The sequence below is a fragment of the Sus scrofa genome, chromosome 13 (genome assembly GCF_000003025.6).
Source record: "Sus scrofa isolate TJ Tabasco breed Duroc chromosome 13, Sscrofa11.1, whole genome shotgun sequence".
Lineage (NCBI taxonomy): Eukaryota > Metazoa > Chordata > Mammalia > Artiodactyla > Suidae > Sus > Sus scrofa.
Genome location: NC_010455.5, coordinates 156,873,033 through 156,896,262, shown reverse-complemented (window position 1 = coordinate 156,896,262; position 23,230 = coordinate 156,873,033). Strand labels below are relative to the sequence as shown.

Here is a 23,230-nt window from a genome sequence, read left to right as displayed (position 1 = left end):
TAGGGTTCACAATTTTTAACTTTCATCCCTTCTGACAGGCAAACAGTCTGTAGTTTTCCCAGTGGTAAGATTTACCACTTTGTAGGACACGGCATATAGAGTTCCAGGCATTTCTGTGACCCATTAGCTCCCTGAAGGCATTTCTCCAGGTCAGAAACAGATATCCAGAAAAGAAGGTGAAGAAAGGTTTGCTATCTATTGCTCCTTAAAAAGATGCCCCCCAGAGTCAAACATTAGTTCTTATCTTAAAGTTCTGTGGACACAGCTATGCATGGCTGCCTTTACCCTATGAGGGCTCTTTCTTTTTTCAGAGTTTTATTAGAGTTGTCTCTGTAACTGGCTGATTTTATGACACTAGCCAATTGAAAGTACCTAGATCCTATATATAGAATGAGATAAGTGAAACTAGATAGTCTGCAAAAATATTTTTGCTCAAACATTCTGTGATTCCATGTTGTAATGATTTTGTCAGTGGAAAGGGTTAACTTTTTGCTGATGGAAAAAAAAAAAGCCATAATAAATTTGGGGAAAAAAGAAAAGGGCTGGGTGGGCAGGTGGAATGAGCTTGAGAGAAAAAATAGAAGACAGAGAAGTTCATAGAATCTGCACTGGTGACTCTGGCCAACAATCAGTTCTCTGTGCCATGTCTCCTAGTATTTTTTTTTTTTCTGCTTTATTTTCCATTGTTATCAGATGGTCATTAAGAGTTCTTAAGCTAAAGGAGTTCCCATTGTGGCTCAGCAGAAATGAATCTGACTAGGATCCATGAGGATGCAGGTTCAATCCCTGGCCTTGCTCAGTGGTTTAAAGATCAGCATTGCCATGAACTGTGTTGTAGGTCACAGACTTGGCTCAGATCTGGCATTGCTGTGGCTGTGGCATAGGCTGGCAACTACAGCTCTGATTCAACCCCTAGCCTGGGAACCTCTGTATGCCTCGGGTGTGGCCCTAAAAAGACAAAAAAAAAAAAAAAAAAAAGTTCCTCAGCTAAAAAATTCTTTGGTTCTCTGTTACTACATCTCCATAGGTTCTAGAGAACACACTTATTTGTTAGCAACAACTTCTGTTTCTTTCGTCAGTCTTCTGTGCTTTATTTCTGTGTGTGCTGCAGTGCAGCAGAAATTCCTGGCAAGATCAAAATAGTCTAAAGGTAGAGTTTTCAATAGGAAATACTGTAAACACAAAGCCAATTTTTATGTTATCACTAAATCAACAAATTCCAAATGTGTAGTTCTAGCCCTGGGCAAAACAGATACCTCACGGTATTGGTTTTTCCATGGCCAAGTGCATGCTTTGCTTCAAGAGAGGTAGGAGTGTTTTCCAGCCACAAAATCCTAAGCAAATTTGCTGTCACAGACTCAGGATAAAGCCTGCACCGATTCTGGATCACAGGGAAGCCAGTGGTGCAGTTGGCTCTTCATCCACTAGATGGAGGTAGAGGAGCACAGAAAAACATCACCTTAGGCTGTTAATCAGGTTGACTGTTTAGACTCTAAGAGGGAAGCTTATCTGTCACTAGATAAGATCCACAGGTAAAATTGATGAATTTCAAACCTTTGAAAACTAGTGGAAAACGTTGGCTTGAGGTATAAGCTAAAGTATAAGTGCTAATATCTTTCAATTATATGTAAAAATTATATTCCTCCATCGCCCTGTTTTGTCTTGATTTGAGCAACTTTCAGCTTTTCACAGTTGGATGAACTTCACCTTCAGCCCACACCAGCCCCACACCCCAAGGAAGTCCTGCAATGCAAGGGATAGCCGCTGCCTCTGTGCAGGTGCATTTGATTAATTTCATTAGTGGAGTTGTCCTTGCGTATTGGAACAACTGGCACTTCCGGTCTCTAGGAGGGATTAGTTTTTGCCTCTTGAGAAGAGTCCTATGGTAAGGAGTTCATCAAACAGGAAAAGGATTTAAATGCTGGTTCAGGCAACAAATGACAATGTTATTGGTGTACTGACCAAGACGAAATTCAGATGGTCACCCATAATTGGTAAGACGCTTGAGCACTAACTAGTATCCCGATTTCCTTCCTTCCTTCTTCTCCCTCTCTCCTGCTCGTTCTCTCCCACTCCCTCTCTTTCTCTCCCTGACTGTTTCTCTCTTCATTTCTCTCACTCTCTCCCTTTCTCTCTTCCTCTTCTTCACTGTCCAGAAGATTCTGAATTTGGAAACTGAAGGGTACCCTTTAAGCTTTGGATTCTCTGTTTTCTCTCTGGTTTTACTTTGCCTAGGATTTTACTCAGTCCTTTGTTTAACTCTACCTGGTAATGGAAGCATTGGTACCCAATCCTCTGTCCTCTGCCTGGAGGCTACCATCCTATGAACACAAGTAGCTGCCCTAAATACCACTGCCATATCTCATCCACAATTCTTTGCCCCTAGAATGTCTCTCTTAATGTGGGGCCATTGTCTGGGTCACACCTGAACCTGTTAATGAAATCAACACCCCTGGGAGTGGGGGAGGAAGGAAAGGAGAGGAGACAGGTAGAGGCTGAGACATAGCCTCAGGTGGGACTCTGTTTCAGGGAAGACAATTTTTTGTGCCTTTTTATTTTAAAAATGTGTGTGAAGTTTGCATGAAATTGATATGCATTCCTGTTTTAGTATATTGAAGTTATTTCATTACTTTGTGCAAATTTTTTTTAGGAAGAACAATTGAGTCCTTCTGGCCGCATCAGTGCTAGTAAATGCTGATTACTTCTAGCATTTGAATTTTTCAGTTAAACACAGACAGGAGCAGTGGTAAAGACAGTAGGCTTTGGAGTACGACTGAACTAGGTTTAATCCCAACTCCTCCAGTTTAGTAAGTGTATCCATAGGCACAAGCAGGCATCTCTCAGTCTCTTTTTTTTTTTTAATCCATGAATAGCAATAATTGTTACCACAATGGATTGAAGATTAAGTGATAGAATGTGCACAAAAGGATAGATAGTATATAAACAGTATAGAACCAGCTACAGAGTAAGCACGCTTAATAAACATCATCATTGTTAGGAACAAGCCATTTGGATACTACACTGAACCATCCATTTGTTCTCATTCGATGCATATGAACTCAGTCTGGCCTTTTCAATAGTACCAAGTTCAATATGGCTTTCTGTAATGTAAAGACAACCTAGAAAACATCAGAGTTGCTTTAATGTTGTTGCTTGCAGTTTGTGCCTCTTTCAGTAAAGCAACTGATATAAATAAAACATCATCAATTTTGGAGAAATGGAGTGAAAATGGGGGGGAGAACAGGGCTTATTTGTTACTCCCATAACTTAACTTCTTGGCTCTGGAATGATCAGGAGATTTGGCAGTTGGCAGCTATTTGATGCCATGAGATTTTTAGGAACCTGGGCAAGAGAGCATTTCCGGGAAGACAGAGGAGGTGTAGTTGGCTCTGGCTGCAGAACTCAGTTTTTAAGTTTGGTTTTTAATCTCCTGAATTGACTATGTTCCTTTTATCACTCTTTGCTCCCAAACAAAGCAGAATTGGAAGCCAAATAGGGCCGAGGGGCCAGCTAATTCTTCATGCTGTCACAATAGGTTTTGGAAGAGGACCTGAGAAATGGTCATCTTAAATGGTCTCTTGAATGAAATATTAATATAGGGGAAGTAGGGAAATATTGTTTGGGCTGCAACCTGGTTCTAGTTTGTGCTACATGGCATCGAGAGATACTGCCTACATCAATCGCAAGTATCACCTAGATACATAGTATGTTTAAAGCATTGCCTTAGATTCACTGGGCCATAAAGAAATTGAAAATCCTGGCCTGGCAATTAAGTACTTTACATGTGAGTGGGAGAAACAACATAGACTCCTTGCAACACTATACTTACAAAATCACTAATGTAGACTCCCTTCACACAAGAATCTCTTAAACAACTAATTCAACACACGAAGTATATACAGGGTCCGAAGCCCATGGTGTGGATTTGATTGAACAAGATATAGCTGTTGCACTTAATGACCTCACAGTCTAGTTGGAGAGAGATGCATACGGATGTCTGTGATGCAACCACTAAGAGAAAGTGCCAGGTCTGCCTGGAGTCAGGAGGGTCTTTAATCTCAGTGCCTGGGTGGAGTCATGTCTTTGGAAGGGATGTGGTTGTTACAAGCAGAATGGATTGGGACATTTCTGGTTTTTGAGGACTGAGCCTGGTCATGGAAATGGAATGATGACTGCTAAAGTCATTTTAAAGGAAGACTTGCAGATCTCTGTGACTTACTCGGTAAGAATTCAAGGAGAAAAAGAGGTTCACGATGATTCTAAGGCACAGGGCTGGGTACCCAGCAGAATGGTGGTGTGTTGCAGCCACAGAAAAAGAATGGAGTGCCCAACAAATTTTGGCTTAGAGAGTTTACAGGTTGACTCTGAGATGTAATTCCTAAGTATATATCAAGGAATATATCAGGAGCTAAGGCTGTTGGAAATTTATTAGTAGGTCTATATTCTCAGTATCCATTGATAATGTCTAGCATGTTTAAATTTGTAATATTAAAGTATACTTGGGAAAGGTGATCATAATATATTAGAAAGCAAGTTAGATTAAATTAAAGATATTTTGCAATATGTCCTAACAGACATATAAATCAAGGAGATGTGGAAATTCTAATTAAGTGAACTGAGAAAAGTTAAAAATAATTAAATACTCCTCAGGAGTCTTTTGTGATAGCAATCATTAATTTTCCCCAATTTTCTTGATTTTGTTTCTTGAAAGTCTCTCAAATCTGTCTCCTTGCCTTTAATGATATTTCTGTGTTATACTTCAGGTTTTCTTTCCCCATCTTCTAGGTTAATAAGAGACTGGTAAATTTCTTTGCTTTCAACTCAATACTCCAGTCCATTTTCCTCACTGTTACATCAGTGATGGTTCTAGAGGTCTAGTGATGACATAACCATATCATATCCTTTGTTTAGATTCACCCATGGTTCTCTTTCTTCTATAGCCTCTTATCTCTTAGATTCTAAGGTCTGCACTTTCCCAGCTGATTGGATCTCACACAGTTGTATACACACTGATCTCCCCACACTAAGGTGTGTCCTTTTTGAGGCCAGGGATATTGTCTTATTCACTTCCGTATTTCCTGAGTCAAGCACCATATATTTCTCCTACTAGGTTGCCTATAAACATGGATTTGTTATGGACTTAATTGAGTTCCCACAAAAATATGTTGAAGTCCTCACTTCATCTGGAGACAGGATATTTAAGGAGGTAATTAAGTGAGTTCTATGGATGGGGCCCTAATCCAGTGCAAGTAGTGTCCTTATAAGAATGGAAAGAGACACTGAACTCTCTCTCTCTCCATAAACTCACAGAGAGAAAAGGCCATGTGAGGACATTCAGAGGCTGTTGTCTGCAAGTGGAGGAACCTCACAAGAAACCAACCCTGCTGGTGCCTTGATTGTGGACTTGCAGACTCCAGAACTGTGAGAAAATACATTTCTGTTGTTTAAGCCCCCAGACTGGCGTATTGTTAAGGCAGTTTGAGCTAAGGCGGGGTTGAATTCAGGAGACTGGTGCATTGTCTCTCACAGCCATTTGCCTTGAAAGGTCACACTGTTATTAATTCCTCAGGTTCTTGGTGTTGCATATCATCTCACAGTTTGTGTGACAAAAACAGTGCAGCAAGAAGGTGAATCTTTAGCTGTGGACGAAAGGCTGATATTAGCAGTTTATTCCCCAATAAGCATTCAAGAGAACCTTTGGGTATTTTAAAGAAATGTACTGCATAAAAAGGGCTTTTTAATTTCTCCTGCAATCCTGCTTTTCCTACACAAACTGCTGGGATGTGATGAAGACCCAGGGGAAGTTGATGTTGCTAGAGAAAAGAGCAAAAGAGGAATTGCTGGGAATCCGAGAATGTCTGTATGTGTCTGGACTCGTAGGGTTTTAAAGGCTCATGAATCAAGCCTGTGGCATCTTGATTTTGATTTAAGATTATCCACTGGGGAGCAAATTTTGTTTTGAACTTTGCTTAAACCTTCCTGAGCAAAGAGATCCTTCAGATATGCACTGTGAGCTTTTCTACCCAGCAGCACAGGACACATGGGGGTGGATGTTTCACATAATTTACTGTGTGCTTCAACTGGACGCACATTGTTGCTCACTGCACAGAGCACAGTACTTGGAAAGGTGCTGCTGGCAAGCTTGGCTTCTGTTTTTTATTTGGTTGCAGCTCCATAGTTATTCTGGGAGTTAAGATAGGAAGACTACTGGGGAACTTGATAATTCTGATTGGCTGACACTAACCACTAAAAACACGATCAAGTAGTTGAAGTGTATTGGTTTTTTTTTTTTTTTTTTTTTTTGTCTTTTGTCTTTTTTGTTGTTGTTGTTGTTGTTGTTGTTATTGTTGCTATTTCTTGGGCCGCTCCCGCGGCATATGGAGGTTCCCAGGCTAGGGGTTGAATCGGAGCTGTAGCCACCGGCCTACGCCAGAGCCACAGCAACGCGGGATCCGAGCCGCGTCTGCAACCTACACCACAGCTCACGGCAACACCGGATCGTTAACCCACTGAGCAAGGGCAGGGACCGAACCCGCAACCTCATGGTTCCTAGTCGGATTCGTTAACCACTGCGCTACGACGGGAACTCCGGTTTTTTTAATGTATATAAAAAATGTCCCAGAAGAAGCCTAAAGTAAACAAATGAATAAAAGCTTAAAGCTAAAAATAAAAAATAAGATAGAAAGAAAATCAGAGCATTATGATGAATAAAATAAGGATAAGCTGCCTCACAAACAGTGACGCCTCAAACCAAAAGTTATGGGAAGTTTCAAAGCTGAGTCTTACTTTCACAGTTTTTTAACTTCTACTCTGCATTTCCTCATCTAATTAATTTCATTAGCTTCATCAAGTTGGGCATGTGTGTTTGTGACTGAGTGCTCCTCTGCAATGACATTGGTGATGTAACTACTATGAGAGCAATATTTCCTTAGATTTGCATGATGTATAATTCTCGGGGTGCTTTCTCTTCTTCTGTTTGATTTGATTTATATGTTGACTGCATCAGGTTGCAGGTTAATGTAAGGTCAGGAACTGTTTTATGTAATTCACCTTCTAGTGCTACACAGCCCCGCCCTCTTCTTATTTATTCACCAATGATTCATTCAGTGGTTATGGTAGGACTCAGATAAATCAGATAATGAAGAAAGCACATGGTTTAATACTGGTCTTTTTGTTTTTTGATTTTTGTCATTTGCTCAGTTTTGCTTTAATTTTTGACTTTGAGTTTCATCTCTGTTAGAACAACTGAATATTATGCATAAGATTCAGGTGACACAAGGGTGTTTTGATCTCTTGTGAATTTGAAATTCTCAGAAATATAGAACCTATATAATTATTTCATGTGATTATATAAGTGGAAAGTTTGGACAAAACCAAAAGTTAGCATTAAATACTTTTTGTGGTTTACTGAGTTGCAATAGTGAGTAACATAAATAGTGGTGATGCAATCAGGTTCCTTATATAATTACATCTTAGTTTACTGCTATTTAGTTGAAATTTAACCTAAACTGAAAACTGATTTATTAGATAAGATTATAGATCACAACATTATGTAAGGAGAACACCATCATTATGATATAGTGCATCTTTGAAAGTGTAAAATAATTTATTTTTCTGTAATTTTACATATCCATGAGAGGAAAAGTATAGGTAAAAATATAATGGTATACTATTAATTAGTTTGCTATTGACTATTTAAATAATATTGTATATTCTAAAGCTTGTGACTGATACTGAAACCAGGAAACAAAACAACACTGTTAGTTTATTTTATCAGGCATTAAATACATTTCATTGTCCAGAATTTGGCTTAATGCTAGTGGAAAAGAACCAACCATGAGTTAATCAAATTCTATAAATCAAAACTGTGATTAATATCATGGGTAGGAACATATCTATGGTGTTGCAGCATTTATAAACAGCACTTGTGCAATCTGTATTTTCTCTTTCCATTAACAATCTCTACCTGTATTTTAAAAAATACTTGAAGAATAGAGGGAAAAAAATGGGTCATTTCTCATTGTGCTGCTTGACCTTCCTGCTCAATTACACTTTAAGTTATGGGAGACCGTAAAGGAAGCTAGAAATAGCTTTGGGTAGCAAGCAAGCTTAAAAGTCAGTGGCTCACAAACCAACAAAAAAGAAAAGGGTCGGATTGCTTCTGCCAGATGATGGCCACCAGGTGGCAGTGCACCTCAAGGAATGGGGGGAAGGTGGCTCTTCTGAACAAGCGCTTCCTGCTATCTAGCTTGAACACTACCTGCTTCAAGCCAAAGACAGGGATGTAGATCTGAAAGTGTTCACATCTTGCAGAAGACCTTGGAAAAATAGCCTCTTGCCAGCTTTCAATGCTTGATTGCTTGGATGATCCTGAATGGAGTTTTTTTCTAGGTTGCAGATCTCTTGGAGGCAGGGCTGACCTCCTCTGAATGCAGCTGCAGTCCTGAACCTGCCTATGAAACATTGTGGGGCTCAAGGTGTGTGTGTGTGGGGGGAGAGGGGGCTTTGCCTTCTTTTCTTCTTAACCTGTACTCTCTCCTGAGGGATTTTATTGTCTCAAGAGGTTTCAATCTCATCTGCACCCCTGATCGTGACCCGCAGATCTAACTGCTGCCGACTCAAACACTCCCTTTTCAGCGTGTTTCACAGGTATCATTAATGCCACAGGTCTCTAACTTAACTTTAACTCTTCATTCTCTGAAACCCACTCCTTTTACGGTGTTTGCCAGGTTACCACCCACACAATCCCTAAAACCAGAAACCTGGGGTCACTTTAAACTCCTGTCTCTTTCTCACTCTTGATAGCCACTCTGTTTTAGGGCCTGTTGATCCTCTCTACCGCCACACATCTTGTTGTTCTGCCATACTTCTGTGCCTCCATCTCAGCCTGTGGTCCTACACCGAACTTCTGAATAATTCCTGTGAATCCACTGTTGTTCCCTTCCTATCCATCCTCAGCAACCAGAGTGACCTCTCCAGATGCGAATCAGATGGTGACACTTGGGGCCTTGTCTGATCTCTGCCCCTCTCTGTGAGCTGTTATATGGATTCTCCTTCAATTCTTTGTTCTTTCCAGCTTTAGAGCCTCGGCGCATGGCCTTACCACTTATATGAATGCTATTCCTCTCCTCTTTCTCTAGCTAGCATTTCATCTTTCAAAACTCACTTTGCTCAGGAGGGCTTTTCTGACCCAGATGACTAGGTCAGGCCTTCCTGTTAGATTGTTTGCTACTTCCCCCGTGTTGTCTGTATCATGCTTATAGTCGCCTTTTCATTGTTTCCCACTAGACTCTCCTTGTTTGGAGGGAGGAAAGAGACCATGACTGACTTATCCATCACTTTATCTTCTGTGCCTAACACAGTGCCTGGGATAGATAGGTCATTCAATACAAGTTTGTAGGATGGATGACCTGAATGGAAATATTTGTGAGAATTAGCAAGTTGACAAAGTTCAATTCTTTTAATGGTGGCCATTTTGGCAGAGTATTTTGGGTGTGCAGAGGTGAGGTGGGCATGCATCCTCTTGTAAAGGGAGGATGTGGGGCGTGGTTAGAAAACCCAAACTCTTCCTCCTGGAGTGATCTTCCTATGCCGAGAGGGATGTCTCACTGACTCCCAAGACTGGGGTGGGGAGTGGAGAGGGAAGGAAGAGACTCTTGAGGGTAAATGTGTGGTTGGCTCACACTTTTGTCTTAGTGGGTTAAGTTGGATGTGCTAAAAATAGTATTATGATAAAGAAAGGCCCTTTGCCTTTTTTTCTGCAGGAATTTAGGGGAGGGACATAGTTGATTTGTCATTCTAGAGTAACACCTTCTAATAGAATTTCCCTTAATAGTAGAAATAGTTGATATCAGTATAACCACTACGGTAGCCACTACTCACGTGGTTGCAATGTAGTAAATGCAAGTTAGGAACTGAACTTTTCATTCTATCTAAGTGAGTATATGCTTATATTTATACCTCAACTAATTTATATTTAGGTTTAGATAACTGTGTGTGGCTAATGATAACTATGTTGGACTGTGTTAGATAGGCTGGGAGCACAGGGATTTTGCTGAGAGGAAGGTGACTGACTGCATTGAATCTTTGGTGGTGGAGCATCTTGCATTACAACAATCTGAGTTATGGATTTGACATGCTTTTATTTATACCAATGCCCCCTTTCCAATAAGCATATAAAATTAAATCTTTCTGGACAAAAAAAGTTTAAGTTGCGGATGTTTTCTCAATAGGAAGATGTAAGGGGCGATTTTATAAGCTTGGCTTCCTCTCATTCTTAGAGTGTGCTACCGTCTTATAATTCAGTGTAGTGGCTTTCATGTCTCATCAGATAAGAGATGCCTCAAACCTATTTCAAAAGTCACTTTCAGAAAGTACTTGGTTGGGATATCGTCCTGCCTCCTGGGATACCAAATAGAAGTCTTCAAAACAAAGCAGCAGCTATGCCCCTTGTAGAATTCCAGTGTGTCTTGTTATCATTGGTAACAGACCACTTGATACTTTCATGGCATATTTAGTGACATCAAAGCATTTTATAAAATTGAATTTGTGTTTCTAACACATGTTCAACTTCACTCCTTTGGTTGGAATGGTACTTGCTTTAATCTTTCTCATGCAGAGAGTACATGAAAAGCACATAACCTTTTCCTGTGTGGGAAATTCAGGCCTGTGTTTGTGTGGTGTTCCAGGGAAAGTGGGCAGGCTGTTTCTGGCTGGAGGCGGCTGGACCAGTGGCCTTGAAGGATTTAAAGGCTCTGCCCACGTCTGATGAGAACTGAGGAAGCTGCACAACCATAAGCAGCTGTTGCACTGGATTGGGAGCTCTGTTGACTTGGTGATCACTAGGTCTAGTACAGTGCATCCTAAAATTTCTTGTGCATGTGAGTCACCTGGACATCTTATTAAAATGAAGATTCTGATTCAGTAGAACTGCGACTGAACCTGAGGTCCCTCAGTCCTGCATTTCTAACAAGCACCCAGGAGATGCTAATGTTGCTGGGACACTGACTGCTCTTTGAGTCATAGGGTGCTAGGGCACACATTTGATTTATACTTTGGTCAGTTTTGCACTGAAAAGTCTTCCTCCATCACTATAAAACTTAAATTCTACCAACTGTGATTATATGCTATCAGCCTGGTAAGAGTTGATGAAAACATTGATTCAAACTGTTTTCTGGGGCTAGAAAAACAGCTCAATACACACTGAAGCATAGTTGGTGGTCATGTGCTTCCATTATCAGTGGAAAACTGTACACAGGTTAGAGTAGCATGCTCAGAAGCAGGCAAACACAGGATTCATTAGTATAACAGCTCTCTTTTAGTCAATTCACTTCTTAAGCCTTAATTATTTTTTAAAACAGAATAAAATGCTACCCTTGATGATCAAGGTGGAGCAATGGTGAGAATAACTTTGGGCTAGGAATAGGGAGACCTATGTTCTGGATCTAATTCTCTCCTGACTGTCTAACTTAATATTGGGAAGGCATTACACTCCTTTGAGTCTCAAATTTCATCTTTCAAACATGATCCATGCTGACTGTGGAAGAGCAGTCTTTTACTTTTCTTCTTAACACAGGTATTTGTAATGTTATGCATGTGTGCGATGAGCTGCCAGCTATTTAATAACAACTGTTTGGGCTGTGGTCAGAGAAGAATTGACTGCTTTGCACAAAGAAGAATCAATTTAAAAATAATAGTAACATTAGTTTTATGGTTCAGGGTTTTGTCAATTCACTTGAATTCCAGCCTGCTAATTCCATGAGTGTGAGGACACTTGGCTTAGTGCCAGGCACAAAGTAGGTACTTAACAAATTCATGATAATAGTGGTAGTGATGGTAGAAAGTATTCTGTGATTGTGGCCTAGAGCTGGGCACATAGTCAATGCACAGTAAACAGTCTGCACATAGTAGGTACACAATAAACAGTAGTCCACAGAATGAATGGACCAGGTGATGGTGCCTGTGGAGCTTCTGCGGACTCCCTTTCTTTTTCTGAGATGAGTTCTATTAACAGAGAAGTCACTTAACTCATCCCCCACCCACCCCTGCCCTGAGATCCCACAATCTTCTCATAGCAACGTCCCCATCTTCCAGGCTTTCTCTTCTTCTCTGCCCCTCAGCACTTGTAAATTTACTAAAATGCTCCCTTGAGTTGTATGTGCTGGTGAGAAAGGTCTGCATCCTCACAACTGCATTCATGTGACAAATGAGCTTGGGTTGTTCCACATTGTCAAGCTTTTCTTCAGCTCTCAGTAGGATCAGTAAAATTATGACCTTAAACCATAACTTTCCAGTTAATAATAATCTCTTTATTGCTTATACAATAAAACAAACCAGGAAAAAAAATCAAGGGCCAGCTGTGTATTTGTGCAGATAAATGTGAACATTTGAGTCAGCGCACACTTGTGGACATTTAAACAAAGAGAAGTAGGAACAGAGATGATCATTGAGGCATAAGTATGAACTTATGCCTCCATAAATCTAGTGTCTCCATAATCTCAGACTTAAAAATAAATTTCAGATAATTCCCACAAGGAATTTAACTCGTTTTCTCTCTCTTTCCATTCCCTTCTCCTTAAGAGAAGATGATTATTTTGGTAACTGATAGAGGTAAAATTAATATGTTTTTTGTTTTAGCAGATAAAATAATGCTCTGTCTCTCCTTTTCTCTTTGTCTCCACATTGATTAAACCTTGTTACAGTTGACATTAGGATGCTCTAGATTTGAAGTAGCCACTAATTCTAGTCAATAACTTATCATTCTCTGACAAATTTCTCAGATAATATAAAACCAATTAATCCTAGCCTGATTAGCTTTTGACAGAGGTTTTCTTTTAAAGATAACACAGCTTAAATTTATATTGCTCCTTCCCCTGAAGAATTCAGACTGTTCCTCTTTTTCTCACTAAAAAATTTTAAATGCATTATAAGTTCTTAAAACCTGCTCCTTCTCTTGCTGCCCCTAGCTCTGTTTTACAGCTATGTCTCAACTAGGGCAACTGCATCAGAAACTCTGGAGCTGGGCCACTGTGCATCTTAACAGGAACCTGAGGGCATTCTGATGCCTGCTCCATTCTGATGCTGGAGAAATGTGGTTTTCACCATTACTGCCCACTAGGTTGCCTAAGCAGGAGTGTGGAAGGAATTCTGATTTCTTTCCTTTCTCTCCCACATGTAATTCATTTGCTCCAACTTCAAACATAGCTCTCAAAAATCCTTTGTTTTTCTCCATTTCCACATTCACTGTGTTAAGTCTTCCTAATTTTTCTCTTGGTCATGGCAGTGACTTCCAATCAGGTACCTCGGCTTCCTTTTTCATCCCTCCCATCTAGTCTCCATACAGTGACCAGAATAACTAGAAAAGGCATGTGGGATGATGCCTCTCATGACAAGGTCCCTTAAGTGACCCCAGGTCTGTATTTGCGGGCATGTATCTCCTTTATCTACTTACTCTTCCAACCTTGCCAGTATCATTTTGAAAGCCCCTCTCTCCTTCCCTTTGTTTGTGTCCCAGGTTCCCACTTCTTTGGGCCACTTCAGATTTCTCAGATACATTGTGTTCTTTTATTTGTCCTGCATTTTCTTGTTCTCTCTGCTTTACATTCTTTGTCGACTTGGCATACTCCTAATGACTCTTCAAGGTCCATTTCACAGGTCACCTTCTTCGGAACTTTATATCCCTCCCTCCGTGTCCATCTTTCTCAGCATAATTAATTCCTTCCTCTCTGTATTCCCATGGGACCATGTACATGGTTCTATTATAGCACTTATTATGGAATTACATTTATGAATGTGTCTGCTTTCTTCATGAGTTTAAAATCTCTGAGGGTGAAGATCTGTGTTCATCTTTGTATCTTCTGTTCTTGGCACTTAATAAAATACTATATAGTTGTGTGTTGAATTGGATGTGTCAAACCTTATCAGTTTTTTTTTCCCCTGAAAATGTGAGGCAGAAACTGCCACCTCTGTGTTATAGAAGAAGGGAAAGTTCTTGACCCAGAGCCACAAGCAGGCCAGGCAGCAGTCTCAGGAGGAATGGGTTGTAAGCTATAGGCAGTGTTGAAAAATTGGCTTTGGTGATGAAGCAAGTAGCAGCTCTGTTCCCTCCCCTGAGGTTATGTGTGCTGTCTTCTACTCCATTTACCCATGAGGTTCTTGAGGCCAAGGACCATGTCTGTTTTATCTTTGTATCCCCACATCCTAGTAGTAATGGTTTTCCATTGTGGTTGTAACAAATTACCACAAACTTAGTGGCTTAAAACAACACAAGTTTGTTATCTTATAGTATTGGAGATTGGAAATCTGAAATTCGGCTAATAATCTGCAATCAGGTATTGGCAGGGCTGAGTTCCTTTTAGGAAGCTCTTTTCTTTTCCTGTTTCTAGTGGCTGCCCACATTCCTTGTCTTATGGTCTCCTTCCATCTTCAAAGCCAGCAATGGCTGGCTGAGTCTTTCTCACATTGTTTCACTCTGACACTCTTCTGCCTCCCTTTTCCATTTATAAGAACTCATAATTATATTGGTTCGACCTAGATAATTCAGGATAATCTTTTCATCTTCAGATCAGCTGATTCACAAACTTAATTCCATCTTTGCAATCTAAATTTCTCTGCCATTTAGCCAACCACATTCACAGGTCTTAGAAATGAGGACCCGGACATCCTTTTGGGGTGTGTGTGTGTGTGTTTCTCTGCCCATCACATTAACATAAAGTCTGTCTTACATTAGGAAATAAAATTTGCAGAATGAATAGACAGGGTCTTTTGTAAGTGTGGCCTGGCTTCAAGTCCCGGGGCTGTCAGAAAAAACTATGAAAGCAATGGTGATTGGGAGGTGGTAAGGGAGAAATTCCCTGGTAGGAGTGGAGAGCTTCAGCTACAGGACCTGGTGGTTGATTTTGCTGTTGGGGACCAGTATGGCAGACTGACTGTGAGGTGACATCCCCCCACCCCAGTGAATCCCACCTCCTGGTGATCTCAATTTGTGTAATATTCCACCCTTGACTGTGGGCTGAACCTGTGACTTGCTTCTAAGCAATAGAATATGACATAGATGATGAGATAGCCTTCCCATGATTAGGTTATTTATACAGCAAAGGTGACACATTGTCATTCCCAAGACTATGTTACATTATATGACTTCAGTCTTGGTAGATTGGAGCTGGAGGCCCTTCTTATAGGCTTGATGATGTAATTAGCCATGTTGGAGAAGTCCATGTTGCAGGCGGCATCTAGAAATTGCAAGTAGCCTCTAGGATGTGAAGGTGACCTCTAGCCAATAGCTAGCAAAAAGCCAGAACCCTCAGTAGTACAGTCAAAAGGAAATTAATCCTGTTGACAACTTGAATTGATTTGGAAGCAGATTCTTTCCCAGTTGAGCTTACAGATGAGAATGCAGACCAGTCAGCACCTTAATTTCAGACTTGTAAATCCTAAACTGAGGACCCAATTAAGCTATGCCCAGGCTCCTGAGCTATAGAAACCTTGAAATAATATAGATGTGCTGTTATAAGCTGCTAAGTTTGTTTTAATTTGTAAATAGCGCTAGAAAACTCCTGCTGGCAGTTTGGGAATCATGTACGAGATTGAGATGGAGCTGTTCTGCCCCTGCTTGTGGGGAAAAGAGTTCCAGACTGTAGGTTTATCTCTATTTTGCAACTGAAAAAAAAAGTTATCAAGAACCAGTTGAAATGCATTACTCTCTCTAGTGGTCAGTGACAAATATAGGAAGAGAGTATATTACTCTGACTTATGCTGGGTTTCCTTCCAGCCCTTTCTGAGGCAATAGCTTGGAGTTGAAGTTCATGGCAGGGGACTTTGCATCTGCATCCTGCTGTGTACTTATGAAAGAAGCCTTCTTGAGGGCTTCTTAGGCTTTTGTTTCTTTCTAGACAGAATCACAGTGAGGTGTCACTTGCCTAAAATCATAGTAAAGATTCAGGTTAATGTTTTGGGATGAATAAATAACATTCATTTTTCTTAGCAGTTATTATTAAAATTGTATGCTGGACTTACTGGAATATACTATTTAACACCTCTATCCTATAACTATAAAAATCAGTCAAAACACACCTTGGATTTGAAAAACAAACAAACAAACAAAATTTATTTGGGAGTTCCCACTGTGGCTCAGCAGAAACAAATCTGACTAGTATCCATGAGGACACGGGCTCGATCCCTGGCCTCTCTCAGTGGGTTAAGCGTTGCTGTGAGCTGTGGTGTAGGCTAGTGGCCTCAGCTCCAATTCAACCTCTAGCCTGGGAACCTCCATATGCAGCAGGTGTGGCCCTAAAAAGAAAAAAAACCTATTTGAAGACGTTATTGTAAAATCACCAGTAGTATTTAGATAACAGATTTTTATGCACATAGAGTTAAAGGTGAGGACAGTGGATAAATAGCTTGGGAGCTTCTTAGGGTGAGCCTGGGGCAGTGGGTTCCAGTGATTATGTTGCTGAGTTTGGCTACCTTGAGAGCTGCCTGTGAAGGTGCTTTGTATACTCCAAAGTGCTTCCCAAATATAATGTCTAGTCATTCCACTCATCTCACAGGTGGGATTATTGAGTGTGAAAAGATAAAGTGAATTATCCCACATGGTTACACAGCTAATTCTCACTAGAATACAGTTTCTAAGCTCAGAGTTTTGTATTGTTTTCACATTAAACTCTAGAAACAGAATTTAAGGAAGATAGCTACATTCTGATAGCTAAGTCTACACACCTGCTTTAAACAGAACCAGATATTTCTGATGCATCCTAGACATGTAATGATTTGTCTTTACAAAAATTCAAAGGAGGTCATATGATCCCTCGGTGTCTTGGCTGCAATTTTGATTGATATCTGTTCACATTTTGAATAGTAATTATCCTTTTCTTTCTTGATTAGGTATTGATTATGATCTTAAGTGTAGTGCTATTTTTCACAGGCCTCTGGACTCTTGTTTTGGACTGAGGGAGCCAAGGACAAGGGGCTTGAGGTCATACCATCTTTGTCCTGGGCTGGGGCACTAGGTAGGGGTTTGGAACAGAGCTAAAAGGAATACTTGTAGGTTGCACATCAAGACAGGTCTGACATGGGCTTCTTCCATGACAATATGCAGAATGTGAGTGTGATGAATGGATGAAGAACTACTGGGTTGCTTGATGCTGGCTCAGGAAGAGGTGAGGTTCTAGCCTAACTTCCTTTCAGAGCTAAACAAGGATTCATTGAATGTTAGAAGGCACTTGGAATTTATCTTGTTCAATCCTATGGACCCAGATGGATGACTTAGCCAAGAACATACTGCTAATTAGTTCAGGCTTAGAACTTGGAAGCTTTTAAGTGTCATAACTATTATTTTTTTGTTGGTTTTCTATTTTGACTATTTCTGTGTTTCTTATCCACCCCATTCAATTATTGATCACACACACACAGACACACACACACAGACACACACATGCACGCACTCACTCACACATACACACAGACATCTTTGCTCCTCCACCAAATTACTGGAGTTGGTGGTGGTGCTGACAGCTAAGGTTCAAATCCATAAAAACATTTTGAATGCTTTTTTTGGAGGTAGTGTAGGAAAGTAGAAAGATCACTGAGTTTGGAGTTAGAAGACCAGGGCTTACCTTCAGATTCTCACAAACTCATAAATGTAGAGGAAGCAGATTTTCTGGGTCTTGATGTCCTCATCTATAAAATGCACATAGAGAGTTAAAGGTGAGGACAGTGGATAAATAGCTTGGGAGCTTCTTAGGGTGGGCCTGGGGCAGTGGGTTCCAGTGATTATGTTGCTGAGTTTGCCTACCTTGAGAGCTGCCTGTGAAGGTGCTTTGTATACTCCAAAGTGCTCCCCAAATATAATGTTATTATTAATATTATTCTCACGTACTGGGCACTATGGTGGGTACAGGACAAATACTGCCTGAAATATAGTCCTTGGCTCCAGGAAATTTATACTAAAGTTGTAACCTCAGGGCAGCATGTGCTGAGCAGCCAATAAATGGTGAGGGCAAGTGCTTAGAAGTGAGAGGACTATGAAATGGGCAATTGGGGGAGATTTTGAGGAGTTACGACTTAGGCAGAGTAGCAGGCAAAAGAGGGCCACCTTAGCAGGAGAGAACCGCTGAGCTGATGCATGGAAAAGATAAAGGACTGGTGAATATACGGAAGAGGAAACGTGTGATAAAAATATTTACAATATTAGGATTAAGTCATGGTGGGTATTTATATCTAAGCCTCCTATTTTGTTATGCAGGCACCAGGGAACCACAGGTGACTTTCGAGCAGGACTGACTTGTCCAAGGTGACATTTAGGAATGTCCCTTTTTCAGGGGTGTAGGTCATGTTACAGCAGGGAGTGCAGGAGAGAGCTGCTTATTCTTTTCTCTTCCTCAGCACTTTAGGGGCATTTGTGCTGCTGGCCTTTGTTAATGACTTCTAAAAAAGGGTTGAGATTATGCCAGGTATTCAAACTTGATTCAGAACTGAAGTTCGCTCTGCTCACCACATGACAAACCAATAAATTCAGAGACAAGTTGTTGGGGCAAGGAATAGCGACTTTAATCAAAATGCTAGCAGATGGAAAAGATGGAGGACTAGTGTCTCAAAAAACCGTCTTGCCTCGCTCGAAATTCAGATTCTTTTTATACAGAGGAAAGGGAGAGGGAGGGGCTGACGGTCACTCACTGTCACTTGCTTGGGGCAAGGGCCCACTGCAATGCTGACCAGTGGCTTGGCAGGACCCCTAAAGGTCGCTCACTAATGGTTGCTTGCTTACAGCTCCACTTGGAAGTGATTTCTGTACCACCTCCCCCTCCCATCCCTCCACAGGCCCGTAAGCCGTGCTCCTTACTAAACTGTGCAAAACCACAAGGCTGATTGCCCCATCTCAGTTTTGGGCCAAATGATTTTAATGAGTAGCAATTACATCAGAGAATGACTGACCTAAAAAATGTCTCTTTTTTTTTCAAAGTACAAGGAAAGCAGGCAGAATCTTGAATCCTTGTAGGAGAAAAGGAAAAGAGACCTAGTAAGGTCACTGAAACCATTCCTGATAGTGTAGAATTTTGTTCTCTCCTCTGCATATTTACTGTGTTTTATATACTCATTTAACTGTCTGAGAAATGGCTATTTTACTACTTCTTGTGGGAGATTTATCAATAGGTTAATTTTTTCAGTTACCAGTATTGATGTTTTTCTTCTTTTCAACAGAATATTTACATGATAAAAAACTTGGTAGTATTCCTGGTGCCCATTATGTAAGAAGCATTATTTGAGCGAGTGTGGAAGTAATATTAGGTGCTAGCATTTAAAATCTAAAATCAGTGAGAATACATTATTTATATTTTGAATATTTTTCCTTCAAAAGTAGACTACTTACCAATCCAGGGTCAAATTGGGAAAATAAGAACAATGATGTATGGAAGTTCCTGGGCCAGGAATCAAACCTACACCACAGCAGCAACCTGAGCCACTACAGTGACAATGCCAGATCCTTAATATGCTGCAGCATGAGGGAACTCCTCCTGTAGTCCTTTCTTAGTCATCAATTTATAACCCTAAATATGTGTGTTAGTTGCCGCATCTGAAAAGTGAGAATGAAGCTACCAATGTTCCTTTCAGTAATATTGTTAGGAAAGAGTGGTTAAATGACAATGAAGATCTTATAGTTTCAAAGTGCTCTGTGTGTTATTAATAACAGAAATCAATTCATATTACTCTATTTCTAATGAAATGCCTTGTCAACTGGAGAACACTTCTAAGTGGTAAGAAATGAAGCCTTGGAGAGGAGAGGTTATTATTAATTTTTATTATGATCTATTATTGTTTTCTAATGCTTATGTAACCTTGAGCAAGTCACTGAACTTCTCTCACCTTGCTGTTCACCTGGACCTCTCATGAGGTGTGCTGACTGCCACAAATCCTGGTTGTCTGCTCACAGCATTTCTTTACCAACGAGACAGGAAAAATAAACTAAAAGACAGTTTTATTGCTCTGTTTGTACCATGAGTTGGTGTCTCACCTGGAAGGCCCTACCCATGCCCATCTCCCATCTGGAGAGAGGAGCAGGACTGTTGTGTCTCCATGTGCTTACATAGTTTTGCTTACCTTGGCCTTGAGACTGGGTCTCCAAAACCAGCTGGTCACCGATAGCATTCTAGGCTGTCTGTTGTGATTCAAGACACTTGTGCTCCTTAGGTAACTCTTCTGTGGCCATCTGTGGCCTTGGCTTTGGCATCAAGCAGCAGGGTATGGTGGTGGCAGCAGGGGAGTGAAGACTTTGAGCACTCCAGCTCTGCTGAAAGAGTAAACATAGGGCTTGGGGAATTTTCTCTTATGAGCCTCACATTTGCCGCAGAGTTGTGAAGAGCCAAAGAAGAACTATAGGTCAAAAGACTTTTAAACTATTAACTGCTATGGGGAGGTAACATTGATTCAAAGTCCAATTTCAACAGCAACCTTCTAATTTTCCTTGTAGTTGTTATTTATTAGATTTGCAATGAAGCAAAAGTAACGTTTGTTATTCAGTGAATGTTGATACCACTCTCCCTTGCTTCCTTAGCACTCCAGAAGGTGACTTTGATATTCTCATTTGCATAATTCTAGGCTAGTCCATGGAGAAGCTCCGGGCAATTTGACAATGGAGAGAATTAGAAAATGTCCCAGAACTATAACCCACCATAATGGAAATTGAAGAAGAATCTTGGATTCTAGGGAGAAGTGGTAAAACACTCATTTTTATCAAAATGAAAATTCAACCTTGGGGGATCCCCAGTTTGGAAAACTTTTTCTGAGCTTCATAATTCTTTTGTTTCAGTTCTTAACTAAAAAAGAGAAATCGATATACCATAAGCAGTTTCTGAGGAGCAAGAGGAAACATGAACAGAATTTCAAAGATTTTTTTTGTGTATGGGAACTTTTTAGAGACATACTAGAGAGTCAAGTGGCTTGGAAAGAACTGATTATTCTCAGGTTACAGTTTGAAGAGCAGAGACAGAAGCTGAGAAGGGAAGCCCTATCCTATAAATACTAGGGACAAAATGGATTAAGAATAAGTTATTAGAACTGCTGTTTTTCTAAGTCAGAAATTAATTTATTTTCACAAAAAGTTTTTGATTAAATCAAAGAAAAACCTTAGTACAATATTTTAAATTTCAAAATAAAGCAAAACCCAAAATATACTCAAAGAAATTATTTTCTGTGATGGTCCAATAATGTGATGTACTCTATTTAAATGTTTTTCTGATGTATTTAGTTCAGATTTTTCAATTGCTCTGGCTACTGAGAACCTATTGAAAAATCTTTTTTTTTTAGCCTATACTTATAAGTGTGCTAGCTTGCCTGTCATGTGTCTCATGCCAATAAGGCAGTGCAGATGACTGGAATGTTAGAGCTGGTCTTTCCTTTTTGGTGTTAAAGAGTAGGGCATGGAGACTTTTGAAGCCCTTTTTAAAGACTGAAACATTAACAAGAAAGACATGGCATTTGTCGCCATCAACTGGTCACAGACACGCTTCTTTAGCATCTCCTTTGACCCACTGGCCACCTACCAAAAGGTTTGTTTCCTGACCCAAGCCAATTCCTCAAATTCCATTTCATGTAAGAAGAGAAAGAGGGTTAAGACTGAGTTCTCCAAAGTTTTCTTCAGTATTTGCTTTCTTTATTGAGGTCTCTTATCTAACAAATTTACAGACAATCACAGAAGTAGAAAACAATCATGGACATAGAGAACAGACTTGTGGTTGCCAAGGCAGGGGGGAGTGGGATGGATTGGGAATTTGGGGTTAATAGATGCAAATGATTGCCTTTGGAATGGATAAACAATGAGATCCTGCTGTATAGCACTGGGAACTATGTCTAGTCACTTATGATGGAGCGTGATAATGTGAGAAAAAAGAATCTATACATGTATGTGTAACTGGGTCACCTTGCTGTACAGTAGAAAATTGACAGAACACGGTAAACCAGCTATAATGGAAAAAATAAAAATCATTATAAATAAAAGGAAAAAAAAGAAAACAAGCAAAGCCAAAAGTGAGATGTGATAGATCTTACAAGAGATTAGACACACTTTTCCTTCCTATGCGTCCAAACTCAAGTTGTCTTTCAAGGTTGTCCTTTTCAACTTTCTGGTTAGCCTTTCCAAGACCACTGAAGAACTCCCTGATGTTTTCTTTCTCCGAATTATTATCTTATTGATAATCTACCCCACAACTACTAGGACCAATTTGAGGCATGTATTTCACACTTTCTCACAGATGTATTTTAAGGAGTCATATATCTCAACTTGAAATTAAAAGCTCTGTGAGGGCAAGGACATCTTATATCTCTCTACCCTACTAGCACATTGTGGGCACATAATACATGTTCTTGGATGCTGGAAAAAGCAGAAAGGGGGGAAAGTCCTCAGAAATAAGGATTCATATATTCTGAGTGCATCTCACTAAGTGATGGTGGCATTTAATACTTACTAAATATCATAGCACCATGCAAATGAAGGAAACATTTCTTACATTCTAACAGAATCTTTGTCCTTTCAGTTTTATTCCTGAACTATGTTTCTTTCTGTTATAAATAGCACATTTTTGGGCTAGACATGATTTTCTCATGTAAAAGCAACTGTTCTGAATCAAGGAAAACAAAATTAAATAAAATCTGAGAAGGGAATGAACAGTAGTAACAGGCTCAACATCCTTTTGTTAGGGGATCAAAGCTTTAATCATCCTATTATCTGCTATTTTGAGCTTTGCTAAAGTTGCTGGAGGTCGATAGGAATTAGTTCCAATTAAAGAACTTTAGAACTTTCCCTCTTATATCACCCACTGTTTTGGATTAAAAGAAGATGATGATGATAACATGGTCTCGATAGTCTAATTGTAGTTTCTTTCCATTTTTGCTAAGAACTTGTAGAAAAGGTCACTTCGGATTTAAAAAATTAAGAGCTTCATTGTCAGAAAGTATTACTAATGCGTATAATTACTATTTTAGATTATCAAGGAGGTCTAAAACAGACATTTTATTTTAATACTTGCTATTCAATTGCATTAGTGACATTTGCTAATAACCTAAGGACGTTACCTACTGAGGTGGGGAGTTTCAAGTTGTAAAGTTTAGCATTTTGATGTGTGATGCCAGCACTTGTAAGACGCATTTAAAGAGAGCAGGAATCAATAAACATGTCAATTTGAAAATGTTAAAAACCTGAAATATTCCCCAATAACTCCATTAGGAAAGACAAAATGTA

The 23,230-nt window shown here is 39.9% G+C and overlaps 1 long non-coding RNA gene across 1 annotated transcript in view; it reads left to right on the top strand.

Moving 5' to 3' along the window:
- LOC110256438 overlaps window positions 981–23,230 on the top strand; it is a 46,490-nt gene continuing 24,240 nt past the window's right edge. Inside the window, exons 1-3 of the long non-coding RNA XR_002337937.1 lie at window positions 981–5,206; window positions 5,311–5,421; window positions 20,593–20,709. This is a non-coding gene — a long non-coding RNA (uncharacterized LOC110256438). The remainder of the gene's footprint in view (window positions 5,207–5,310; window positions 5,422–20,592; window positions 20,710–23,230) is intronic.